Here is a 14,684-nt window from a genome sequence, read left to right as displayed (position 1 = left end):
GTAAATGCACCTTTTTCTCTATAACCTATGAATGAGAAATTAATTTTATTTACTTTATGGATGGCTTTGGGTTGTAGATAGATCTCCTCCCACACGCATCTTTTGACATCTTTCCTTTACCTGACAGCTATCAGAACTAGTAGGAGAAAACCACCATTTCTATTTGAATGAATTCTCTTGTTATTATAGTGTCAGGCACTCAGCATTGTCTGACCCTGCAATCTAGAGGCCCAGAGTGTCTCCAGTCCCGGGGAATACTTCTTAAAAATAGTGATAACTAAGATAATAATAATTCTCAGCACTCCTGTAAAGCTTTTAATCCACTGATCTCAACCAGATACTGGCACTTACTACTAGAGGAAAAATAAATTTGTGGCAGGAGGGATCCTATCATTTGAAGGAGGAAGCCTGCAGAACAACGTGCACTGGGCTGTTAGAAAGGACAATGGTCAATTGTTTTGGGTAACATGCTGATCTCACTGCACTTAATGGCAAAATTACTTCAGTGGAGACATAAACACAAAAAAGCCTTGGCAAAAATATTGTCACGGTCTCTGTATTCAAAATATGCCTTTTGTAACACAGCATCGCACACTGTAATGCAGATGTTTGCTATTTGATGCTTATTTTGTATGTCAGACTATTTTTGACTATTTGGCTTCTTTGTCTAATTTCTTTCAAATTTGAATATGCAGAGATACAACTTTGTAAAGTAAATGAAATATTGTAGAAGTACTTTGCAAATATTGACATTATGTCAAATTGATATACTTGTATATCAGATTTTTTGTTTACATTTCACAGAAATTCAAGAAATGTCACTTTTTTGGCACCAGCATTTATGGCAAATAGCCTTCAAAGTGTCATTGTTGAGATTGTGATGAAGAGAAAATTTACATTTGCATGTGCACACGCTGGTATTTGCTCTAGAGAAGTAGGCAAACACATCCGAGTAGGAGGGAGACAGCTAATCGTGTACCTTTCTGACAAACCAGCTGATCAATGCTATATGCCTAGCAAGAACCTTATAGCCTCACAAAGAAATTACAATCAATCCAAACAGCTAAGAATTGGGGGGAAAAATATTTTTTTTTTAAATAAGTTTGCATAGCAAACACTTCTTAAGCAGCTGTGATTTATTTATGGATTTTCTACAAACAGAAAGAAAAACTAGATTTCCTTGATAAATGACTTATTGTTAATTATTCACCGAGTCCCATTCTCCCATTTATTTTAATGAACTCTAACATAGTGAATCTTAACACCCAATATAATGAAAGTAAATTTTCACCCTTAATGCAGTGTGAATGGCACAATTGCTTTATTCTTTTATTCACAAAGTGTCAGTCATTCATTTCAGCTCTGCATCATTCAATAGAACTAAGATGTGCAGTGAATGTGATTCCAGTCATGTCATCCTGTTAGTGCAAAGTGATTCTCAATAGCACTTGACAGCACACTGCTGGATTGGCTCAGTGCATTAAAACAAACCAAATTATTCTGGTTTTATGTACATATCGGTACTTGTTGACGTACTAGTAAATTGTTTTAATAGCCTGCACTTATGAAGGTGTATATCTTTGTAGTTAAATTCCAATACATTGTAAAGTATACTTTGCATAGAAAATACTACTCTCTCAAGGAAAACTGTAAGCACAAAGTTTAGACTCAAAAAATGCAGTGATGCTAATTGTTTTGTGTGCTGTTTGAGCAGCCATCACGAGCTAAACGTGTGTGATGGAATCGGGAGCGAGTGGCCCGATGCAGCTTTGGAGCAAGGGGGGTGTAATGTGCTGCCAGTTACAGCCCAATTAAAGGATCTTCTACTAAGCTATTTGTGGCCAGAACTACAGCCTTGATGGAAATCAAACCAATATGGTTTTTTTTACACGATCCTCAAAAATAATTTCCTCTAAGCAGTCTTTAGACCAGATTTATATCTTATGTCAAACAAAGGAGATGATGAATACTTCCCTCAGTTAATTCCACCTTCAAGTGAAAGGTGTGCACTGGCCTAGCAAAGATATAAATAAATCCACAGTGATGAATACTGACACTCTTTACCCCTTTTTTCCTGCCTCTGCTTTCAGCTTCATGCTGCCAAACCAACTCAGACGTACAGAAAATATTATGTGTCCTGTTTAGGAAGATTGACCAGCTTGCCCTACTTCGTGGTGGTCCTTAAGGAGGAAATAATTCATCTCACTAACCTTTATGGACTTCAGTGCACAGATGACTTGCTGATGTTTTTAATTGGTTCAACAGTGTGAGTTTGATGTGGTTTGCTACACTTGCTGCTTTTGTTATGAAGTATCAAAACACCCAGGAAGTCTTACACTGATGCACATCCGACCTCTCATCTACCCACACAGCTGTTACTGGCTTGTGGTTTGCAAAATTTGATCAGAGGGTTCTTTCAGTTACCAGATGAATTAAGATTCATTCATTGAGTCCAGATACTGAGGGGCAAAACATGCTGCTGATGCCAGACAGAAACTTTGGCACTGGTGCATCTCACTGAGGTACCAATTCTTTGCTTGATTGTGTTAATTTTCATCTCTTTGTAGGATTTGGTGTCATCTCCCAAAACAGCTGAACCTTTGCCACTTAAGCGTGTCATCTGACTCCTTTCAGAGCAGAGGCAATCCTAAAAGCCCTAGAAAACTGCTGTCATATTTTGAATGTATTCAGCATTAGAAATATATGAGCTACATCTACTTTGGAGGGAAAGAGGGTGATGGGGCATTCCAAGAGTGGGAATGGGTCACTTAGGGTCCCTTTATTTTAATATTGTATAGCTTTTAGCTGGAGAACCAAAGTCATGATACAAACCTGCCTCCAAGGGAGACAGATCTGAAAATCTTACAGAAACAATCTGCAGGGTGAAGGAACTCTTGAAATCACTAATTTTAGCTGCCAGCCCATTGGTATGTTTCATTCTACAGCATTGATTGGGAATCACTATGGTCAGGGAAGAGCTACAGAGCTGCTGAAATGCAATGGTTTGTATTTCACAAGCACTGATCAAATCTGGTCTCAGTAAGCAATTCAGATATCTAAATAGCACGGTTATCCACTTAGCCCTTCTCACCTGAATGTTTATTTCCTTAGCAAAACTTCTGACAACTGGAGAATTCTTACTAAATGCATGCTTTCATTTGATCACATCTGAACACTGAACTTTTTCTGTTATTTGAGAATGTATGGAGAGAATATAAAATCATAGAACTGTATAAGTGACTGTGTTACTGTTTAATTTTATTTTTAATAAAATGATAATGCAAGTACCCTGGAACTGCCACAAAACTGAAATCTGAGGATGTGAGGAGGTTTGCAAAACACCCAAAATGAAACCTGATTGGTTACAGTCCCTCATGTGATGGACTCTCTCCTTCAGACCTCGTGGATGCTTTATAAAATACCCTCAAATGGCTAATGGTACATGCACAAAGTGCAAGACCTCACCCTCTGCACAGACACTATTCATTGTCTTCTAAAGCCCAGGCCGGCTGCAAAGATGCATTATAACCATTACCAGCACAAAGGGAAAATGGGATTTGTTTACATTTCAATCACTGATTAAACAATACTATCTAAGATAGCAATCTTACCTGGACTAGGGAAAGGGTAGAGGGTACATAGTTCCTTACACAGAATGCAGATATCAGAGGCCCTTTTGTTTGCATTTTTTTATGATGGGAATTAGACAGACAAATAATGATAGTGGCAGAAGTGCAGTGGAGAGATTCACTTCTGCAAGAAAGAAGCCAGACCACACCCAGTTCTCTCATGCTAAAAGCACAGATTATTAGGCATATGCAATTCTTGTATGTGTGAAACGAAGTGGATACATGAGCCAATGCAAATATTATATTTGCATTAGTATATTACACTTACTATAGACCAGTTGTGGCAGGAACAGTATTATTTTTTTTTTCCTTTACAGTAATGTTATAGCTTATAACATTCTTTGAAGAATACATAACTGATTTGGCTTTGTCCTTATTTCTGTTTATCAAAGTTGAAACTTGTTCCCACTAAAAGCAGTACATTTTAATTTTGGTTTCATTGGTATCAGTGTGCAGACCCAGCACACTCTGCTTGCAGAATACTGTATTTATCCAGTTTTTGCAGACTAGTAAATACAATTGATCTCCTCTGCATAAAACATGTGGCCAGCTAAAGGGTGCTCATCTTTATTTACATATGAGCATACTTATTGGCTGAACTATTTAAAGGGTAATATATTCAAATATGTCAAAAATGTATTTAGCAGTATCAGAGATTTTACAGGTTTCTTAGTTTCTTGGTTTTTTTTTTTTTTAAATGAAAGCACACATATACTGTAACAGCAGCAATGCCAACATCAACTTCTGCATACCAAGCTCCTCAGAATAACTTGATGGAAGGGGAGACTGAGGGGAAAGGGACTAACAGGGTTAGGCACAGGGGGAATCACACATCCTCAGCGTGCTTCTGGCCTGGTCACTTAGACATGGATAAGCTTCCACTCCTGGTTCCAGAGGTAATGGCTTACTCTGATCAACCAGCCAAGCTCCTTCAACAGTCAGCTCACACCTCTAACCCCCCCAGTCTGCACATTTTGCACAGCAAGGATTTGCTTTGCCCAAGAGGAAGGAGGGAGGCACTGTCACAGCAGCTCCACTGGCACACTGGAGCACTTCTTGCAGTCGGGTTGGAACAGAAGGCTGGAGTCCACAGAGAATGTGAGCCCAGAACTGTGACTTTTAAAAATCAGGATGGAAAAAACTAACCAAATGCAAAGAACTTTTTTCTTCTCCAGATTTTCCCATAAAAATCCAGTCCGAAGTTCATTAAAGTAAATAGCTCCAATAATCATTGACTCAGGCAGTCTTTATATCCAGAGCTGAATTACAATTCACTATTAAAAATATCTGGAGTGGAACCAACCCCAAATCTCTGACCCACTGCTAATAGCCTGCCTGAAAATATTATTCCATCCTACTGCTCCACACAGATCATACAACAGGGAAGCTGTTCATGTGAAAACAGAGCCTTGGAGCAGCCTCCTGCTTGCATCTCTTGCTATTGCTTACTTTTAGTGTTGGCTTATTTTGCTCACTTTATTGTTCACTAAAGCTGTAACAAATTACTTGGGTCTTAAACTTCTCCTGGCTCCGGAGTGTGGTTAGGAGAAATTAGTCACTCTTCCCATGAGTGATGAAGCCAAAAGGTGTGACTCACCTAACTTCAGCCACAGGCACTGGACTGGTACATGCAGCTGAAGGGATTGACAGAAATACAGTCCTGGTGGAGGAGATGGGTGCCCTCAGCACACATCACAAAGGTCACTCCTTTCCCCCTCCTGGAGGCTCCTTCAGGTCAGCCAGCTCAGCTGTGCCTGGGAGCTCCCCAAATTTATGCCAATCAAAGTGAGCCAGCTTAGCTGGGAAAGTTTCATTTGAGAAGGCGTCAGCCTCTTTCTCCTGCAGATGGAGGAGTGCTACAAAAGTAAAGGTACTGCAGGAAACAGAAGTATTACAGCTCGTATTGAAATATGGCATCGCTCTTGTTAAATTATGAACAAAGTCTCACTGATGAGTTTAATTTCCCTAACGTCACTGTGAACTGAAGAAAGCTGTCTTATCTCTGTGGTCAGCATAAATGCTGGTTTTCCCTTTTTTTTTTCTTTTCTTTTTTTTCTTTTTTAATTTTCCTAATTAGTGTATTTTCACAATCTGTTAATTCCAACTCATGAATTATTTATTGTAACTCCACAAAACCAGCAATAGTTGCTTTCTTTTGCATTCACTATAAAATGGTGGATGGAGAATTTGTTGAAGAGGAAAAGGATGTGAGAAAAAAGTAGTTTCTCACTTATTCCAGCTTGATCTCTTCCCAGGCAGGAAATGGAGATCCGGGCACTTTTTGTGGACAGCTTTAATTGCATGACAAGAACAACGTGGTCAGTCTCTGCTGTGTGCATTGTTCCTATGAAAATTTGCAACACCCACTATTGCAAAAATCTAGGGATTGTTTAAACATCATTATGAATCATCACAAATATTTAGATATCAGTTCATAAATCAAAATGAAATGCATCTATGTGGATATACTGCTTTCAGTAGCCTTAGTACCATTTCAGAGAAAGATTATAGGGACACACACGACCATCAGACTCCAAGCACAAAAACTACAAAATGCCTCCCAACTCAGCTGTGACCAGAAGAATGGGATGTTTCTGGGAGATCTTCATCCATGGCCAGATGTTTTCACCCCCATTACTGAGCAGCTTTGCAGCTTTCAGATGGCCTCAGCAAATCCCTAGGTCGCCCTAGACTACTGGAGGATGACTTTAATTTGCATGTTAAAAGATAGGCAGGCTTGCTTTATAGGTTGTTTTTCTGCAGTCCCTCACAGTTTGTCCCAGAGATAAGATCTTCCCTGCAGATGGCAAGATAGAAGAAATGGGAATTTCTCCTCTACAACAGCCTCTGTTTGCTCACCACACAATCTTCCAAGTGCCCAGTAATTCTCTTGGCAAGTGTTAATGTAGTAAATAGATACATATGTACACAGGTAAGTGCACATATATATATATATGTACACACACACATACACACATATACATACATTCATAGGGAGTTTTTTCATTCAGTTGCTGATCAGACCTCCAGGGGAGCCTGACCTCAGAACCTTTTCTCTTCAATGAGCAGGAGAATGTCTCAGGGCTATAAACACGCATTGTATAACTGCATAATATTAGCTCAAGGGCCTGCATATTGCAGTAGGAGTTGAACGAGCACCTAAACGTGTCTGCTTTTGGCAGCAAAAAGAACAATTAAAGAGGTTACTGGGCAGGACACATCAGGCAAAACAACATCCCCCAGAGACAGGGTCCCCATAAAAAGACAAACATGGCTAAGGCAAAGGCTGAGTCAATCACACAACATTCATCTAACTGGATTCATCTGCTAATAGGACAGTTACATTAATTAAACAGTTTGAAAAGCGTTTGTGAAGTTTGGTTATTGACAAAGTGAAAAAACAGAACCTACTCTGTATGCCTTGTATCTTCCTAAATTAGCAACTAATGAAAACAAATTGTATTTAAAGGATTTTAATATTAATTAAGTTAATGATGACATATTCCAAGTAGTACACTTAGAATCAGTCTGTAATAGCAATCTAACAGATGTTGGCATTTTTATTATTAATTATACATTTCATTATCATGCGATGATTGTCAAACAACATTTGACAGCAAAAAACGTATAAATGATTCACACGTTTTATATTGTAAAGATGATACTGCGCTTGATTTTATAATATGCTGGCTTTAATATGCCAGATACAAAATACTCTTTGTTTTAGCAGCCTGCAATACAGACAGCTTCTGCAGAACACCAAAGACTGACTAATCTAATATGGGTTGAAGCTCTCAAAGAAAAACAAAACAAAACAGCTGTCACATTTGAAGGTGAAGCATGTATTTTAAGATTACCTCAAGTAGCAAAAGAAGGTAAGAAATATCAATGTGTATATTTAACAAGCATCGCTTGCCTCTGTCATTCACATGGTTATGAAACAAATATCTCGAGAAATACTGGTGCTAACAAGTTGCCATTCAGTCAAGATAAAATTGGGGAATGATTTATGCAGTATTTGCAGTGTGAGTGCATTTTACTTAGAATTTGTTTAAAATTCACAAAGTTTCATCTTTAAAATGAAGCACTGGAGTTATCTTATTGATTTCAAATCACATTACATGTATACTCCAGAATGTGATTTCAGCAAAGTCTGCTGTAGGTACAGTAAATATCTCCAAAGGAACATTTGGGAAGGCAGTGTAAATCTCCACTGCATGTCTGAGCAGACAGATCAGAGCTCTCCAAATCAAATACTGGCACACTTATCTTTATAATCACCCAGGATTTTTTTTTTTTTTTGCTTACTGTTTTCTAGCTCAGCATAATCTTTGTTCATTGAATAAATGTTAAATACTGTAAATGACAGTTCTCTGAAGGCCATGCAAGTCTCAAGACATCATTCAATCTAATACAATCAACCAGTAGTAGCATCTGAGATGTTACTGAGTCACAGTCAGCTTGATTTTTTAACAGAAAGACTCATTTAGTAATTGTTAAACAAGTCATAAACACCCTTGCCAAACTCCATCACTTCAAAAGGCATGATTGGTAAATGAAAATGGATCCAAATTACCCTCTTTGCTTCTGCAGGGCACGAAGAGTTCGGACACAGTAATAATTCTGTCTTCCTGTGTTCCTCACGCACACTCACCATTTCAGAATTAAGTTCTTTCAATGATCTCTTTTCCTCCTTTGTTCAAGTTTCACAGTTAGGCTATCCTTCCCATTCTGTATTAGCACAGTTCACAAGAAGGCTATTTCAACTTCGTTTTTTAACACTTATCTGCCTAAAGTGCACATAATGTATGTCTGAAATATAGCCATTATCCAGAGCTCTGATTGTAGCAGATTACTCTTAGCTGACTCACTGAAAATTGTTTAACCCTAAAAACCTGGGGGTTAGTCACAGAAGTGTGTTTAAAATTTTATCGGATTAAAATGTATCAGATTGATAGAGTAAACTTAATTTATTTTCAATAACCAAGGGACATTGTCTCATTGAAAATATTGGCTTTTTAAGGGCATGGCAACAATGTTGAGGCTGCTCCTCAGCAAGTGGGAACTAAACCCACCAGAAGAACAGAAGCTGCATCAGCTGGTCATCTGTGTAAACACCCTTTTCAATGACTACTGTGCACAGATGCTAAATACTGAATTTCTGTTTCTCATTGCCATAAATATGCTCTCTTCATGTCTCTTGCACAGACAGTGGAAAGTGAACAATCTTTTCCACACGATATTTTTCATGCAGTAGCATGATACTGAACCACTGGGCTTCCAAGTGCCCCAGAGGCAATTTGATTTGTGGTCCCCATTCTTTTAGAGGAAGATTTGCTTAAGGCTGAGGATAAGTAGAAAAGAATATTTACACTGATAATTTCTAAGTTGTACCATTGCCTGAATGTTCTGTTTCTGGAGGATTACTCCTAGAGGATCTATTTAGGCTTTGTTCTGCTCTGGTCTTTTTATGTTTTATTTACCCTGTGCCTGTTTATTGTTTGCCAAATACACAGAGCATGGAATCTCCAAGGGTCATTTTCCATTGCTGCCCTCTGCTGCATTAGCAGCAATCTGTTCTCCAGCACGTGCAGAAGCTGGGCATGACCCAAGGGCATGAAGAGAAATTTCTCAACAGCTGGGGGCCATAGCTTTCTCAGGCCATGAGGCCCTGTGATAATCCCCTTGGAAACATCCTAGGCCATTCCTTGTTTCTGTTTTCTGTGTGGGTGTCAGTGCTCTTTCCTGGACATTGGTGTCAGCCTGGCCCCCAGGCCCCACTGGCAGCACACAGCCAGTGACATGTTCTGACCCGGCTGCCCACAAGCAGTACTGAAATTCAGTGTGGAGCATCTCAACATCTACTTTCCTTTCATTTGACTTTCCATCATGAGGAGCACTGAGAACCCCTTATCATAAGCAGTAACAAGGTTTCTTCTTGAATTACTGAGCCTCAGCTGCACCAGGACCTGGCAGATTTCCAGCATAACCTATAAACTGGCTGAAGCTGAGTAAACAAATTCTAGTGAATTTATAGTGCACAAATTTAGCCTCTCATTCTGTTTGTGACGTGTCAGTGAATATTTTATAGCTTGTTTTGCTTCATTCAGAAGCTTTTGGTAAGTAATTCTATACTTGTATGTGGTGAGTTTTTAGCAAGTCTTTGGGATATATCTAGTCTCAAGGTGTTGACAAATTTTCATGAAGGCTTTCATCCCTTTCTTTTCACTAGGTGTCAGTTAGTATTGAGCTTGCTCATATTCAGCATTACACAGTACCTTCTGCCTGCCTTTTTTTGTGGGTAATGAGAAATGCTTCCTTAAAACATCATGAAGACACAAACATACATTACAAAAAGAGATGTCATAGAAAAAAAAAAAAGCCCAACAAAACCAGTGGTCGTTGCAGTAAGATTTAACTGCAAAATTGAGTCAGAAGCAAAAAATCAGGCTTGTAGCCTTAAGGTCTTTCCTAGAGGGAGGTTTATCCTGTTGTGAAACCTTTTTGACTAAACCTTAACAGAAGAAAGTGCTTAGATGTTCAGTGAAACCCTCAGTATAGTAGAAGAAATTCTCTTATTTTTCCTTTCCAAGCTAAAATCATATTCCTTACTGTGTAAACCTAAACCCCATTGACAAAAGGTAGGACTGAAAATTCTATTGACAACAGCTTGGACTGAGTGAGTACATTTCACTGCAAAATTACATTCCCTAATGACAGATGTGGCTATGATGTGGCCTTGTGTAGATAAGGCAGGGTGATGCCAGTCCCCAGTGAGCATGGCAAACCCAGAAACAGAATCTACCATTGACTCTCCTTCATGCTGGAGCTGTTGGAAAACACATCTAATGCAAGAACTTCAGCTCTTCCCAGGCTCCTTTCTCATCCTCTCATTCAGCACAAGCTAAAACATGAACACTTAGCAATAATAGAAAAACAACTAAAACCACACAGCTTGCTGTCTACTCTTGGTTGTACAATGCAGAAATTTCCTCAATTTTATTAATATTAAATACCTAAATGCATCCTTTCAAATAGGCACAGACCCTTAAATATTCCTGGGTTGCTACTGTATCCTTCATGTAAAGAGTCTGTCATTGGTCAAAATTACTACCCCAAGTTTCTCAATTTTACCAGTGAATCAGGGACTAATCTATTTTCTGCTCTGCTCTACCTGAATTGTTAAACGTCAAACTGGATAAAATACAAATCAGTGTAGAGTCACAGAAAATACTGAGTTGGAAAGCAACCATCAACTCCTGCCAGCTATGTAGGACAGCCCCAAAAGTCACAGCCCAAGAATGCTGTCCAAATGCTTTTTAAACTCTCTCAGGCTTGGTGCTGTGACCACTTCCTGGGGAGGCTGCTCCAGTGCTCAGCCACCCTCTGGGTGAAAAACCTTCTCCTGACCTGACCTAAACCTCTCCTGACTCAGCTCCATGTTGTTTCCTCAAGTCCTGTCACTGGTCACCAGGGAGAAGAGATTGGTACCTGCCCTTCCACTTCTCCTTGTGAGGATGTTAATCTCAAAGCCTGCACATCTCTTAAGCTGCATTTATATGTCACTTCAGGTCTATTTCAAAGACAAACACAATACTTAAATGATGCAGACTTTGTGATGGTCCTCTATACAGGATAAATCTGTCTTAGATAATTTGCTCTATCTTGAGCAAACTGATTTATGTGGGTATCTGTGTAAAGAAAGACAGAAGATACTGGAATATTTTCAAAGAGAAATCCTTTTAAAGAAAGCTGATGCAGGCTAATGCAAGTATTAAAAGCAATTATCCAAATGTTTTTGTATTTGCTCAGCTGTAAACTTAGCAGAAAGATTGGTATAAAACCCAAGTAAAGCTTTAGAAATGTTTTAATGACATATAAACCATGAAATTTTCAAATGATCACAATCCAGATGGTGCAATGCTTTGGAACATGGTGGTAGTAGTCTATCACAAGACACTACCATCCATCCTGGCCCTGTACCATCTGCATTCAGGAAACTCCACCAGACCTGTCATCCTGACTCCCTAACCTGCTGCCAGGCATCCATGCCTACAGCAAGTTGTATAAATCTATTAAATGCAGTTTTTGCTTCCTCAAAAAAAAAAAAAAAAATCTGTAAATACTATTATGGCTCCAATGGATTAACAGGAAAATGTCACACTGTTCATGTCTGAGATGGTTGGGAATTCTGGAGGTTCTTGAGTTACAGCCAAACTTGATTAAACCTCTCATTAAGCTCGTGGCAACCCCGGGTCCAGTTCTCGCTCCAGATACATATAATTAAATGGTTTCATACATTTCCCTCTCTCTCTCACACATATGCAACTGGCAGAATCAGCTGACTGCTGTTTGGAGACCTGGGAGCTGTACATTTGCTGCTGATATACATTTCAGAGCTGGAGGACAGAGACTAAATGAACTGATTAGCTTTTTAGATGTGCCTTGGAAATGGACTCTGACCTGAATTCACTTTTTCCTTCAGATTATTTTACTTACCTCCCTAGCCTACCATGAACAATGAGTAAATACAGTATTTCAAACACTCTTCCCCCTAAAGACAGATTTACAGAAAAAGCTCAATTTTAAACAGAAAAAATGCTTCAACAATCATGAAAAAATAGCATTTGGGTAAGAATTGAAAGAAATTGATTCTATCCACAAGACTTTTTAAAGTTGGAAACTAAATTCACAGACTGAATATTTCCTTAAAATTAAAAGAGTCCTTTTGCTGTGTTAACATTTTTCCTTCTGTGCTGTTGCAACCACTCTCCCACTCCTTTATCTGACTGATATGGTAATAACAGGTCCTAGGGCCATATGTTCAAATACATTAGAATTCATGATGGCTTTGTTCTAGTTGCTTAGTTCTTATTAAGACCGACAATCTTGAAGGAAAATGGGCTTTACCAGCACAGCTTCCTTAGCACTGTAAGAGATGAACATGCACAGATGCAGTGCACAGGTGTTTGTGCACGGGTTGTAGGCTTGCTCCTGCCCACACCCACTCCTGCTCACACTGGGAACAGTTGCCTTGCCTTCAGAGGAATCTCCTGGCAATGAAATTTACTGGCACGAGCAAGAACTTCCAGGATAAGGCCCTAGGTATGTGTAGATATGAGGGAAAGCAAAACCTTGTGGGGAGATAAGAGGATCAGAGTTTCAGAGCAAGCTGGCACATGAATTCTGAGAGCAAGAGACCCTACCCTGGCCTGATCCTGATCCTGCCTGGCTGCAGACAAACTGTCCCAGGGATTGCCCTTGGTCACAGCCCCGGGGGCAGCCCGGGGCAGCCCTCACCACCTAAAGATGTGCCTTTGCAGAGGGATACTGAAGCTAATACAGATCATGTTAAGTAGAGGGGGTTGAAAATATTGTCAGGGTACATAAAATTTACAGATATGCAGTCTCAGAGGGAATGAAACTATTCAGAAAGTCAGATCATGTTGTAAAAGAGTTTGGCCAAAAGAGTAATTCAGAGAAGTATAAATGTTATTCATTGACATTTTCTAGGTGAAATATTTTGACTTTTTGTTCCAAAATAACATTGCATTTTGAAACTGACAGACCCATTTGGTTTTTGGGATGAAAAAACCATAAACAACTCTCTTAGAAAATCAAGTTCTTTCTCTTAGGTCAGGCAAAATGTTTTGTGTCAGCTGAGACTGACATTTAAATATATTCTTTCCAGGTTAGACACAAGCAGAAAAATCCAGCTCTAATTCTGACACATCCTGATAAATGTATAAAACTGAACAATTGTTTCCAAATACGTACACTATTGGGAAAAGCAGCAGTTTTTGCTTCAGCTTTCAAGCAAGGATGTAGTTATTGAATTGGGTTACTTAAAAAGCACCCACCATTCAGTTTCATTAAAAGCTCTTTCTAATTAACAAAACAGATGTGTTTAGGATTACAAAAAAACAACCACAGACTTCCTTAGAGCTTGTCTAGTCATAAATATGCCATTAGACATGCAAAGATTTTCACCTCTCTTCTCACAAGACATTCCAAGGTTCTCCTGGCCAGCCTTCAGGACTCAGGATTCCATTTTATGAAGTTAAACTACTTCAGTCTGTGACCTTTAAGATTAACTGTTTGGGGATTTTCTTCTCACACATATTTTTAATCTGTTATCCAATTCGTGCAATTGTTTTAGAGCAACTGTGCTTGTGAAATGCACTTTGTAGAGCTTGAAAAAAGAAATAAGTGCTAAGGAAGGCTTCTTATTTATACACCAAGGCTGTGTATTACATTTGCATAATATGATATCAGAAGAAATAAATGGCACCAGAAATAAGTGTATGGAGGGAAGTGCTAATGAGCTGTGCAGAACAGGGAAAGACAGTATTTTTTTACAGAGGATATGGATCTACATTTTGGGAGAAAGGAAAGTAATAGAATTTTTCTCAAATGAAAACCTAAACAAAGAGATACTGGACCACATTTCCCCCTCCCTTCCAGAATTTGTTAAGATGTTTACAGATCCCATTCTGAATATCAATAAAACATGCACTCTAAGCTGTACAGCAGGAAAACATGCACACTGGAGCATGGCGTTGCAGAGGCAGTTTAATGTGGTAGCTGTGCTCCACTAACATCATGTAGAACACTGCGTGTACCTGAAAAAGTCCAAGACACAGGTGCATTTGTAAACACTCAAGCGTGAAACAAATGTATCACTTAACAGGGTTAGCCCAGTTAAAAGAAAAAGAATCTAAACCAGAGGAAATAAAGCCAGCTAGAACTGTCCTGTGCTGAGACCTGCAAGAGCTGGTGGTTAAAGCACAGCACTAGCACAGGGTCAGCCCTGGGTTGTCACAACCTTCACATGTGATTTTTTGACCCAATCTATCACTGTGCTGTGCACAGATATTTGAGAAAGGGAGCAAGTTCATGCATGTTTTCTTCTCTTTGGAAGAAGATATTCTCTCCTGATAAGCATGCCTCCATTTCTGTTGAAGTCAATGGGAGTTCTACTGTTGACATGCATAGAAGCAGAACTAGCTCTCAGCAGCTGCCATCCTTCTCCTCTGGCAAAATTAATCAGTGTTC

At 39.1% G+C, this 14,684-nt stretch overlaps 1 protein-coding gene across 1 annotated transcript in view; it reads right to left on the bottom strand.

Annotated features, from left to right (window-relative positions):
- Positions 1–14,684, bottom strand: part of SEMA6D (semaphorin 6D) — a 129,481-nt gene that overhangs the window by 51,146 nt on the left and 63,651 nt on the right. The gene's annotated exons all lie outside the window — the stretch shown is intronic.

Source organism: Passer montanus, unplaced genomic scaffold (genome assembly GCF_014805655.1).
Source record: "Passer montanus isolate IOZ18808 unplaced genomic scaffold, ASM1480565v1 scaffold5, whole genome shotgun sequence".
Taxonomy (NCBI): Eukaryota; Metazoa; Chordata; class Aves; order Passeriformes; family Passeridae; genus Passer; species Passer montanus.
This window is presented reverse-complemented; position numbering and strand designations above follow the sequence as displayed.